This window comes from Eucalyptus grandis, chromosome 1 (assembly GCF_016545825.1).
Source record: "Eucalyptus grandis isolate ANBG69807.140 chromosome 1, ASM1654582v1, whole genome shotgun sequence".
In the NCBI taxonomy this organism is placed as follows: Eukaryota; Viridiplantae; Streptophyta; class Magnoliopsida; order Myrtales; family Myrtaceae; genus Eucalyptus; species Eucalyptus grandis.
In genome coordinates, this window is record NC_052612.1 from 19,326,938 (window position 1) to 19,340,629 (window position 13,692).

General features: G+C 41.6%; 1 pseudogene; it reads right to left on the reverse strand.

The window, feature by feature from the left end:
* Nucleotides 1-3,479: 3,479 nt before the first annotated feature.
* On the reverse strand, nt 3,480-11,169 carry LOC104422860 (annotated as a pseudogene).
* Between the last annotated feature and the right edge of the window lie 2,523 nt (nt 11,170-13,692).

A 13,692-nucleotide genomic window follows, 5' to 3' on the forward strand; every position in this document is an offset into this window, starting at 1 on the left:
AACCGCCGCCGTCGGTGACGTCATCGGTGACGTCGACCGGCAACCGATCATTGGATGACGTCACAATGACGTCATCACACGCCGGTTCACCGATCGGCGCGTGTCGCGCATGTGCCGGTTCAACAACCGGTGCGTGTCGCGCACGCGCTAACGTTCACAACGCTTCAAGCGCATGATGCCCACGCATAGCGGCTTCTGGCTGCACGTGTGGGCACGTCTGGCATTCTCCAGCAACGATCTACCCATCGTCGAACTTGTCTCAACAAGTACTTTCACCTTGTATATTTAAAAATTGATTTTGGTTGAAAAAATATTCTTAAAAATGGCCAAATCTGTACGAGTGTGCATGAATCCGAACCCATTCTTCGCTTCGATTCGATTTTGAGGATTCAGATTGTAATTCCAAGCGATAAACATCCAAAGCAATGTAGAATTCAATCTCTTGATCTCGATATCATGTGGTAAGCGAGTAAATTAGATGAAAACAAAGCAGAAATCACGACCTAACTCTGATACCAATGTTAGATCTCAAGTCGGCGAAAGACGACTTACCTTTATCCAATGTGAAAACAACAATTAGCCCCAGAACGAACGTTGAATTGCCGATGAAACACAAACAAAATTACTTCACATTGGTCTGTATGCAATCACAAGGAGAGCATCCGATTTCCACGGCGTAAATGTAAACTGTTCTCGTAAAGAAGAAAATGGAGCGCCTTGATGGAAAAGGGAGAGAAAAAGGAGCATACATTTTTCCAACAACAACGATCAACGGTTGTCTTCAGAAGGCTTTTATACATCTCTCTTCATAACATTTCAATAGTGTCTATTCATCGTAGCGTATCAAGGTGAAACGGTGCGTTCCAATTGCATCCCATCATGAATGTATTAATAAAATACTACATCTACCGTGCCTATCATGGATGATGTCTGATGCATGCAGGACTATCGACGATAAGATAAAGAAATGCCACGTGTCTCGTTGTTGAAATTAGATGATAAACGGTTGGCGGCCGCCTATATGATCCTTGGTAGCAACTTTTTGAATAGAGACACTTTGAACAATAATCAAGTCGCCAACATAGCCAGAATCAAAGACACATGTTATAAAATAGTCATGGAATGACCATCAACATCTACACAATACTCAAAATACTATTAGGATGGTTATATGAAGTATGGGCAAGGTGATCTACAGGAATAAATGAACATGGATAGAGCTAATGGCAATCACTAGAGAAGACACAACCATTGAACGGTTATCATACCTTCACAATAGATACCATAAGCTATCCATCAAGAAGCCCCCGACAAATCAATCAAAATGTTATCTTTTTCAAGAGCAATAAGGAATTTGACCAGGCTTGTCGAAAGCCTAAGTTAAGAATCAAGATGCTCCTCCATGGGGACCACAACAAACTAAGTCCATACATAGACTTAAGGAGATTTTCCAGCGGAGTTCAAGAGCAGGACTAAGAGAAACAAAATCATTTACAATGGAGGGCGTCAATAGCTTGGAGGATCTAGAGGCTGGTATTAGCTAAATGGAATGTCATAAGGATTGGAGTTACCTTTTTCTTGATATTGTTACCTAAGCATCTTTAGCTAGAAAATTTGCCTATGATACGAGTCAGGGAAAATGAAAACAAAATTTTTGGCAAGTATGCTATCTCACACGCACGACCCTTCCTCGGCTTCAGAATAAAGTAGAAAAACTTACTCTTTGTTCCCGTGAACAAAATATAAATAAGGTCATTTTAGAATAACAAGCTCAATATAATTTAATACTCGTCTTTGCACAATCAACACAAGGTCCCTAACCAATCCAAGTCTCATTTTTGGAAAAAAATAAAATAAGGAAAAAATTTAGAAATTAGAATTTGTGTAGTTTTACTATATTTGAATGTTAATTCTAGTTTAGAATTAGTTTATCATAAGAAATATGAAAATATTTTGGTGAAAATTGGATTCGAAATTGAATAAGCTTTAAGAACTTTACTATATGGATTTTTCAATGTTATTTCTTGTAGAGACCATTTTAGGTCACAAAAACTTGATGACTCCAAACAACATTTACTCTTTTTCGCAAAAAAACTATACAGTTTATTGTAATGCCCAAAAATTTACTACCAACCTCCTTATATTGTAAGTTATAAACCAATGGGACTCTCTATTTCCGATTTCAACCATCCATTTTTTGGCTAACTATTTTGTTGGATTTTCTTAGGTCATTTTAAAATATCTTGATCAATCAAATTATTACAAAAGTCTAGTTTTATCCAAATTTTGAAATTTTATATATTTTTATAATTAAATAAAAAAAAATGGGAATAGAAATTTTTAGGGTCATACCAAATATATTTTCATTATTTTTTATATTCCAGAATAGAATTCTTGTATAGTTACCAAACATATTTTTCTGTTTAAAATTGTTCTCGAGAACAAAAATATTACCAAATAAACCCTTAGAAGTTAAATGATATGTTCCCGCCGACCCTCCCCCTCTCGCCACCTGCCCTTTTTAAAAAAATTTAGTTTTTTTTATATTTTTATTTTATTTTTAAATGTTTTAAATAAATTTAGTTTTAAATTTAATTTAATAATTTTTATATTTTTTTTTTTTACCACATCAGTACCAAAACGATGTCATTTTTGTATTGTCTAGCCACGTCGTGTGCAAAACGATGTCATTTTGCACTTCCTTTGCCAAAAATCTCCACATTGGCATTTTGGTCGGATTTTGGTTGGAGTGACACTTAAATAATTAATTTTGATCCAATTTTGGCACTTAAGTGTCACTCTCCAAACTTTTGACACTTAAGTGTCCCCAAGTTTTGGCACTCTAGGTATCCGTACCTCGTAAACAAGTCATAAATGAGTTTTAACATAACACAAGTTCTAAGTGGGTTGTAAATGAGTTATAAATAGGTTTACAATTTAATTAGACCCAATCTACTTTTATGACTCTCTCTTTATTTTCTCTCGCTCTCACTCTCACTCGATCTCATGCTCACTTGTTCCCACACTCTTACTTAAGTTTGGATATGAGTTTTCCTACATTAGATTAAATATTAAAGTGTTCTAGTATAAGTTGGGTATAAGTTAATGGATTTGCATTATGAATAAATGAGTTAAAGAGGTCAGTTTGGTCAGACCATTTATAATCTTACCCAAACCCGACCTAACCCACTTGTTTGATAAGGCTACTTGAAGGATCCTCATACCAATCAAAGATAGATTTGAGGCAATGCATGCATTCATGGAGGCCCCTGTCCCCGACTCTAAGCCCACCAAACATAATTTGCGCATTCGCAGTTGTTCCTTCCACATGTTTAAGATGTCGACTCGAAGCCGATGGTCAACATATATTATCAATATCACCAATCAGGAGACATGGTTATTTTCATTTCGCGGAGCATTGGCAATACTCGAGAAGATGCTCTGTTTTGAATTACAGTAGTACTTGAAGCAACATACTGATGAGAATCAAGGCTTCTACTGAGGATTGGGAAGGCGACCGTTGGCGGCCGAGATGCGGGCCCCCCATTCCAGAACCTCTTTGCTGGTGTCCTCCTTGTGAATTATCACCTCTATGAAGCACAAGCAATCCTTCTTGGGCCCTGTCGCTGTCTGAATCGCTTCAATAAGCTCCTCCTCGTAGAGAGCCTGCAAACGTTGGATTTTATTGTCTCACTATGGAGGGATTTCCTGAATTAGCAAATTGTCGCCCCTGTAACTCGCATACAAGCAACTTACTTTAGCTGTCCAGCACTTGCTTTCGCCGTTGTGAATCGCTTCCACCAGGCCAGTGTAATTCCAATTCTTGATCACATTGTAGGGACCATCACGGACCACAACTTGAATGGTGTAGCCACCATTGTTTATCAGGAAGATGATGTTGTTTTGCCCACATCGCAGCATAGTCGACACATCTTGGGCAGTTGCCTAGAGTGTGAAAATCACCCCATGAATTCCACAGACATTACTCATCTCTTACATTCCATCAACATGACAAGATCAAAAAAATCAAATTCAGTAGGAAAAGGGAAGGAAATGAATGAGGTCAGTGCATGACTTGTATTGTATGACATAACTCCACCTATGCAAATTGCTCAACAGGATTACTAGCATCTTTATAGGCTGAGCTTGCAAAACTAGTGGATATCTTCTTGACAGAAGCTCTATGCATAACTACCTCATTCATGATGGTCCGTTCGAATGTGCTTAGCAATACAACAGATATCAGAAACCATTCCATACCTGAAAGCTACCATCTCCAATGCATGCAATGACTCTCTTCTCCGGCACTGCCTGTGCATACCCAAGAGTTGCGCCAATGGACCATCCAATAGATCCATACTGCATTTGGAACTCGTACCTGCAGACCCCCATTTAAACAATTTCAGTTTGTTTTCTTCAAGTAGCTCCAGATCAAAAAGTTAAAGACAAGGGATTGAATCCATACAATGACACCCACTTACCCGCAGCCTCTTGGTAATTTCAGCTTCTGGCAGTTGAACCAAGACTCTCCAGTCTCAGCAATCACAGCTGATTCACTAGAGAGCATGTCCTGTATGTGCTCGAAGAGGACATTCACCCTCAAGGGCTCCTTGGGTTCACACTTCAATGGATGGCCCTCCGGAACAAAAAAATCCTGTGATAATTCTCATAAGCAGTGGTATTCCGCTTGACCCGCTTCGAGAGTGCTTTAAGAAAATCCTTCATCAGAACACAACCAAAAGCGGGTCCATTTCCAATCACAACCCTATCAGGCTGCAAAATAATGGCCTTCTCCTTCTTGAGAATGAGGGAGTACCCAAGGGAGCTGTAGTCATTGAAAATGGGCCCAGCAAATAAGTAGGCATCTGCGGATTCCACAATCTCAGCACAGAATGCAGTGCTCACCGCACCCCAGTAAGTGCCAATGAAGTGGGGATGGTGCTCGGGTACGAGCCCTTTGGCCGATGGCATCACAGCTACAGGAAAGCCACACGCATTGGCTAGTTCTGCGAAGGCATTAGAAGCCTTTGCAACCCGGAGTTTCGGGCCACCCACCATTACCGGCTTCACTGCCCTGTTCAAGAACTCTGCAGCTGCCTCTACTGCAGCTTCCAATCCCATCTGATTAGTTAATCTGTGTCAACGAAAATTAATCAATCACATCACTCTAATCATAACCTAATAAAGCAAATAGACTCTATCAATTGGACATATGGAAAATTACTTGGGAGAGAGTGCAAATGGAACTGGCTCGCGACAAAAAGCCGGGTGAGGTATGGCAGGCAAGTTGCAGCTTATGCTTATGTAGACGGGCTTGCTTTCTTTCAGAGCAGTCGAGATCGCGGTATCGATCTGTTCATGTGCATCTTCCAAGTTTTTCACCACAGCCTAGAAAAAGGCGAAACGGAAACAATCAACAAATCAGTTCATCCGATGTGCACTTAACATACATACTCCTGTCCCAAAAATCTATGCTAAGACCCCAACAGCAACAAACAATGAGATCCTCTGAGCAATATTTCTAGTCAACATACACATCTTTCCTAAGATAAAGATCAGATCCACATAAAAATTAGTGTCAGCAAAAAGAATAATAGAACGGGGACCGTAGAGATACCTGAAAGCAAGTAATAGTCTGAAAACACCTAAGTTCTTGGCTGAAATCAGGCATGCCGATGGTATGGTGAATTACCCTGCTCTGCCCATGGTCGTTGGAGTTGGGCCCACCGACGATGCAGACCACTGGCAGGTTCTCACTGTACGCGCCGGCGATCGCGTTGAGCATGCTGAGCCCACCGACCGCGAACGTCACAACGCAGGCCGCGACGCCCCTTGCTCGGGCGTAGCCGTTGGCAGCGTACCCAGCATTGAGCTCATTGCAGCAGCCGATGAGGTTCAGCCCCGGCTCGGCAATGAGGTGGTCCAGGAGCACGAGGTTGAAGTCGCCGGGTACGGAGAAGACGTCGGTGACGCCAATCTGGACGAGCCGGCGGGCGATGTGGCGGCCCATGGTGGCATCAGGGGGCCGGCGGCTGGGGCGTGCGGGAGGGCTGGGCTCTGCATCACCGAGGTGGTGCCACAGGGGGGCGACCCAATGCCGCTTGAGTCGGGCTTGCGGGAGTTGAGGTCGCCGACGGTGGTGTCCACGGAGGAGAGGCTGGAGGAGGTGAAGCGAGGAGGTGCAGTGGAGGTTCGTTGAGGGGTTAGTTAAAAATGGAGTCTTTAAATAGGGGAGAGGGCGCGAAGAGCCGTGAGGGGGGAAAGAGAGAGAGAAGGTGTTGGCATATCGATTTCCCTTTCAGTCTTAAAACCCACCCACACACACACTACCATTTCTGCCGTCCCTCTTTTCATGTCCCCAAGCCGGACTCTAACAGGACCTGCTCAAACACCTTGAGCTGAGAAAATATTCGGATCACCTCATCTGCTGACCTGACATGTGTCGATTAAGTATATTTAATTATTTGATATTACTTTCGATGTTTGTTGTGTGTCGAGATTATGACAATGTTAGCCATAAAAATTTATCAATTATGAATGAACCGGATGTCGAATGTGTTGAGAATTGGAATCGAGATGTTTTTTGTTTTAATTTTTATTTAAAAAAGCCACATACTTTTTTCTTGGGATCAAGTATTGTAACTTTTTCTTTCGGGTAGTACAAAGTACTTTTGAACTAATGAAACTGGCAAGTTAAAAGTTTTGAGCAGTTTTGAGATAACGCAAGAGATTTTCGGATTTCAAAGAATATTTGGAATCCAATTCCTTAAGTATGGGTTTCGAGATAGAGCAATTACCTTTTCTATTCTCGAATGTGCACGTACCTAATTTATAGGTGGATTTTGTCAATGAATGTCTCGAGGGTACTAATTAAAGACGCTTACGTTTTTCAATAAATGCAGTGAAAGTGGCGAAATTATTCTCCTAGACAAAATCCCATTCAATGTTCATTACCCTGAGCATCTTTTCATTCCACGTGCACCTGGCACGCAACGCTGGCTTAATGATCAAAATTCATCCCGTATGAAAGGCCACCTCCTTATTTCCAAGTCTATCCTTTTCTCCTAGTGTCTAATTCTTTCACCCTCATCTTAAGTAGTGGTGATCGGTTCCTGAACCGAAAGGACTAGTTTAGAATCTTAGACCAATTCAGTCTTATGAAATCGATTACTTTTTTCTTTCCATTACTTAATGCTTTCTATTATGAAGAAATAATAAATAAATAAAAACTGGTCACTTTTATTTTTTAAAAGACATTTAAAAATATATATGTAGTTGGTCTGGTTTGGTTTCCCATTGGAACTAGGAACAAGACTATTCGGACACCAGTTTCACTTTTAGAACTTGAGAACCGAACCAACACTCCTGAAAATAGGACCGAATCTGATTTAGGTTGTTTGTGGTTCGGGCTATCCATTTTGCGCACCATTAATGTTGAGTTAAGCCGGAACCATGTTGAAATCGATCCTCAAAATAATCATGTTAAGTAATACTTATGAAAAAGTGATTTAATATTTAATTAAAAATTCTAAATTATACGATATACGAAAACCAGTTTCATGAAATTTATCATTGCTTTCTGAAAAGTAAAAGATACATTTTGATGATACATCGGCCGGATAGACGGCGACATCAAGTTGCATTTGGCCGCTGGTTTGTTTGGCTTTGCAATAGAAAATGACGAGTTGGGTAGCCCTCTTCATGTCCCTCTACAGTAAACAAAATGAGACCGATCATCCTCGGATCATTGTCATCCCATGTTTGTGTTGATACCAACCGTGCCTGTCATGGATGATGTCTGATGCATGCTAGACTATTGACGATAAGATAAAGAAATGCCACGTGTCTCATTGTTGAAATTAGATGACAAATGGTTGGTGGCCACCCGTATGAACCTTGGCGGCAACTTTTTAAATAGAGACACTTTGAACATTAATCAAGGTTCCAACATAGTCAGTATCAAAGACACACGTTGTAAAATAGTCGCGGAACGGAACGACCATCGATATCTACACAATACTCAAAATACAACTAGGACGATTATATGAAGTATGGGCAAAGTGATCTATAGGAATAAAGGAACATGGACAGAGCGAGTGGCAATTACTAGAGAAGATGCAACCACTGAACGGTTATCATTCCTTCACTATAAATACCATAAGCCATCCATCAAGAAGTCCTCGATAAATCAATCAAAATGCTATCTTTCTCAAGAGCAATAAGGAACTTGACCAGGCTTGTCGAAGGCCTGAGTTAAGAATCAAGATGCTCCTCCATGTGAACCATGGCAAACTAAGTCTGTACGCAGACTTAAGGAGATTTTCCAGCAGAATTCAAGAGGAGGATTAAGAGAAACAAAAATATTTACAGTGGAGAGTGTTGAAAGCTCAGAGGATCTAGAGGTTGGTATGAGCTAAATAGAATATTAGGAGGATTCGGATGACCTTTTCTTGAATTTTGTTGCCTGAGTGTCTTGAGCTAGAAAATTTGCCCATGATACGAGTAAGGAAAAATGAAAAAGAATTTGTGGCAAGTATGCTATCCCACATGCCCGAGCACCATCCCCACTTCATTGGCACAATCTTGATGAGATAGTTCAAGATGAGTGTGCGTTCAATCTTGATGAGATATCAAGTTAATCAAGAGAGGGTGGTCTTGATCTCTTAGATATCAGCTTGGAATTGGTTAAGTCCGACAGTAGGAGTTGTAGCTATTTCCACTGGAGATGCAAATCATTACGATTTGGGTGGTATTGATAGCTAATTTTCAGTCAATGCATCGTTAAAGGTAAGAAAACCAAGATTGAGATTTCTAATCACGACAAGGCTTGTTTCTCAAACAAAAAGTATCGTTTTTCCTTTCTTTCTTTGGATCTGTCATTTTTAAGTGATTTTCTGCTCATTTTTACCAAAGATTCAAAAGGTCAAACGGTTGGCTTCAAAAGCCTTGGTCTAAAAGTCTTAAACCTATTGCATTTTTGTCAATTCAGTCATACATCTTTTAACTTTGTCAATTAAGTTATAAATATTTTTACTTTTTACCAATTGAATTCATTCGGCCAATTTTGACTGGAAAATGCTAACATTGATGCCGGCAGTGCCACGTAGGACCGTCAATGTTGACATTTAATAATATTTTAATATTTCTTTGAATTTTTATTAATTTTTCTGTTTTCCCCATTTTTTTCTTTTTATTTTTTATTATTTTTAAAAATTTTGGCTTTCTTCTTTGCCTTTGCCACCAGCTAGCCTCACCCACCACAGGTGAGGCCCGGCTGGCAAGGGCGAGCTCTAGCGAGGGGAGCCCTCGCCTAGGTGATGCTTGAGAAGGGTTGCCTAGGCAAGTTCAACCTGCGCCCAAGCTAAGGCAGCCCTAGCTTAGGCGACGGCCGACCTCACTAGATCCGGGTCTAGGTGAGGCCAACACTCGCCTAGGTGAGGGTGAGCCCCGGCGATGGCTCCCTTTGCCAGATCTGGCGAGGCCGGTCCTCGCCCAGGCCAGGGCGGCATCACTCATCATTGCTGTTGTTGTCGCCTGCGTCAACCACCTTAGCTTAGGCGCAGGTCAACCTTGCCCAAGTGACACTTGCCGAGCCGTGCTTGGGCGAGGGCTCCTCTTGCCAAGGCTAGCCCTCACCCAATTGGGCCTCACCTATGGCTAGGGAGGCCAGCAGTTTGGTTGTGACGTATGGTCGGTTGGCCACCGAAAAAGGCAAAGAAGAAAGCCAAAAGAAAAGAAATAAGAAAAAAGTAAAAAAAAAAAAAAACAGAAAAAATAATAAAAATTCAAAAAAATATTAAAAATTATCAACATTAGCACTGATGGTCCATGTGGCACTGCCAGTATCCATGTCAGTATTTTCCGACCAAAATTGGCCGAATAAACTTAATTGACAAGAAGTAAAAATGTTTAGGATTCAATAGGTTTATGATTTTTTAGATAATTTTTCTCAACCCAGAGTTTCGGGCCACCCACCATTACTGGCTTCACGACCTTGTTCAAGAACTCTGCAGCTGCCTGCAGCTACCAATCCGATCTGATTAGTCAATCTGTGTCAATAAAATTCAGTCAATCACTTCACTCTAATCATAATCTAATGCAGCAAACAGACTCAATCGAGTGAACAGATGGAAAATTACTTGGAAGAGAGTGCAAATGGAACCGGCTCGCGACTGAATGTCGGGTGAGGTAAGGCAGGCAAGTTGCAGCTAATGCTCATGTAAACGGGCTTGCTTTCTTTCAAAGCAGTTGAGATCGCAGAATCGATCAGTTCATGTGCATCTTCCAAATTATTCACCGTAGCCTGGAAAAGGCGAAACGGAGACAATCAACAAATCAGTTCATTCGATCTGCACTTAACATGCATACCCCTTTTACAACAATCCATGCAAAAACTCTAACTCGGACTCCCATGCCAAATTATTAAAGCAGCCATTAGTAGATTACTATAATCTCACAGAACAGACCCACCACAAACAACGAGATCCAAGAAGCGAGACAAGCATTATAATATGACTAACTCCGGAAAGTCCTCGAAGCGATGTTTCTAGTCAATATACACACTTCAGACAAAGATCGATCCGAATAAAATATTAGTTTCAGCAAAAAGAATTATAAAGAGGGGACCGAAGAGATACCTGAATACCTGAAAGCAAGTAACAGTCTGAAAACACCGAAGTTCTTGGCTGAAATCAGGCAACCCGATGGTATGGTGAAGTACACAGTTCGTCCCGTAGTCGTTGGAGTTGGGCCCACCGACGATGCAGACCACCGGCAGGTTCTCGCTGTAGGCCCGGCGATGGCATTGAGCACGCTGAGCCCGCCGACGGTGAACGTCGCGACCCAGGCCCTGGCGCCCCGGGCGCGGGCGTAGCCATCGGGGGCGTACCCGGCGTTGAGCTCGTTGCAGCGGCCGATGAGGTTGAGCCCCGGCTCAGCGAGGTGGTCGAGGAGCGTGAGGTTGAAGTCCCCAGGGACGGAGAAGACGTCGGTGACGCCGAACTGGACGAGCCAGCGGGTGAGGTGGCGGCCCATGGTGGCGTCGGCGGAGCCGACCGCCGCGGGCGCAGGTGCTGGGCTCTGGATCGCCGCAGCCGCGCTGTTGGGGGGCGACCCGACGTCGTTACAGGGGGGCTTGCATGAGTTGAGCGCTCCGATGTTGGTGTCCATGGCGGAGCGGTGGATGAGGAACTTCGGGAGATGGAGGGAGAAGGTGAAGCGAGGAGTGGCAATGGAGGTTCGGGGTTGCTTTTGGAGTTTTTCCGTGTGTTTTGTGTGCAGAGTAATTAAAAATTGAGTCTTTATATATGCCCACGAGAGAGAGAGAGAGAGAGAGAGAGAGAGAGAGAGAGAATATACAATGCGGTTTAGCTGCAAGGAGAGAGAGACAAAAGTTATTAGCAATTACCGTTGAATAAGGCGGAAGACTGCGGGAGGACGGAGGCATCATGATTGAATTTCTTGTCCTTTTTGGAGGGTTGATTTTTTTAAGGTAAGCTGAGCAATTTCATGTGGAATTTCTTCACTGTTCGCATTGACCCCCCTGCCACATGTTTGGGTTCCACTCCATTTGGACCGTGGAGCTTGGGGCCTATTCAATGTCGTTTAGAAATTGTGGGCGTGACCCAAAAAAGGGGGTCGCCCGGCGGGGTATTAGAAGTCACGTAATAGGTTTCGAGGCTTCGAAAATTGAAAACCCGTATGCACACCCTTTACTTACGCCTATCGAGCCGTCCATCAGATCTTTCCGCTCTTTCTTCTTTTATGGATCTTATTTTTTCTCGCTTATAAACATGTCGAGTAATGGGAATACATTTAACTCCTTGATTTTACTTTCGCTGTTTGTTCCGTTTCAGATTTACGTGCCCGTTAGCCATCGACATGTACATTATTATGAATGAGCCGGATGTATTTTTACTATAAGTGTTGAATGTGTTGATAATTGGAATCACGACATTTTTTTCAAATAAGTTTCTCTTTAGAACATACAAGGAGAAGACTTAAACGGTACGAAGTACTTTAATAGCTACAAATCTAGCATGTTATAGTTTCGAGTAGTTCTAAAACTTATGTATGTTAGATTTTCATGTCTTAAAAGATTACTCAAAACCGATCCTTATAGGACAACCCTATTAATTCACTAACCAGAGCATATTTTTCACACCCATTTCATGGTCAAAATTCATCCCAAGTGAAAGGCCACCATTGATACTCATTGACTGCTGTTAAGAAGTACCTGGGTCTATCTTGTTTCTCCTACCATCATGTTCTTTCACCCTCATCTTGAGTTAGCAGTAACCATATTAAAATCAATCCCCAAAATATCATGTTAAGTAATACTTATAAGAAGTATTTGATATTTACTTAAAAATTGAAAATGATTCAACATACGAATCAGTCTTGCGAAATTTATCATTAATTTCCAAAACGGAAGAGATACTTTTAATTTCAAATATATTGCGTGACAGCAGCGACATGACGTAACGGTAAGAAGGAAGAGGTACTTTTGCCGACGTGACTCCAATCGCATGAAACACTGCCCGATGGCTGAGTGCGATCCATCTGTGGACGCCGTGTTTGGGGGGTCAAAAATCCGGTCGGCGGTCCTTGGATACGATACCATCGGCTGGTTTCGGAAGACCGCGACGTCGAGTTGGATTTGGCCTCTGGTTTTCTTGGCTTTTGCATTAGAAAATGACGAGTGGGGTCAGCCCTTTTTATATGCCCCTCTACAGTAAAGTAAATGAATCCGACCAACCTCGGATCATTGTCGTCCTATGTTTGACACTTCGAGCTTTTCTGCCTTTTGGGCCGAAAATTGACACTCATCCTCAGATTGGGGGGCCTAACCACAAAAATTTTTCCTATTTTCTTCTCGATGTTTCTTTCATTTGCTTTTGCTTTCCACCGGGTTCATGACGACCGTGGATGGGCAGAGAATCATAGTAATTATTTTATTGCTATTGAATATGATATGGAAATTATTTATGTCACACATGAGAAAGGGGGCATGTATGTGCTTGAAAACGCTCCTTCAATTGCATGCTCTAGTGTTGCATCCCTACATCGGATCCATTATTGTATTGGTCATTCTTCGTTGCACAGTCTTCAAAATTAAATTCTAATTTTCAGTCTCTTTCTAGTTTAGAATATGAGTCGTATCAACTTAACAAATTAAATCACATCAATCACCCGCCTTGAGTCATTAAATGGCGACGTCTCTTTTTTGTTAGTTTGTTAAGATATTTACGGTTCTTGTCATATGATTTCCAATTTGCGTTTTAGAAACTTTGTTACTTTTGTTGAAGATTATTTGAGAGTCGCTTGGCTATATCTAATGAAAAGTTGTTCAAAATTATTTTCTATGTTTTGTGCATTTGTGCATGTTAAAGCTTCACCTTCTGATAATGCTAAGGAGTACCTTTCTGCACCATCTTCTCACCCTATGACTCAACATTGTATGATCCATTAATTTCCTTATCTTGATAAACCACAACAAAATAGTATAGCTGAAAGGAAAAATAGGCATTTATTTGAAGTTACTAGGTCCATGTTGTTTAAGATGAAGGTTCCCAAAATCTTTTGGTTGATGCTATCTTGATTGCAAGTTATCTCATTAATTGCGTGCCTTCTTCTGTTCTGCAAAGTAGTATAATATTTTCTACTTTGTTTCCAAATAAGTCATTGTTTGTC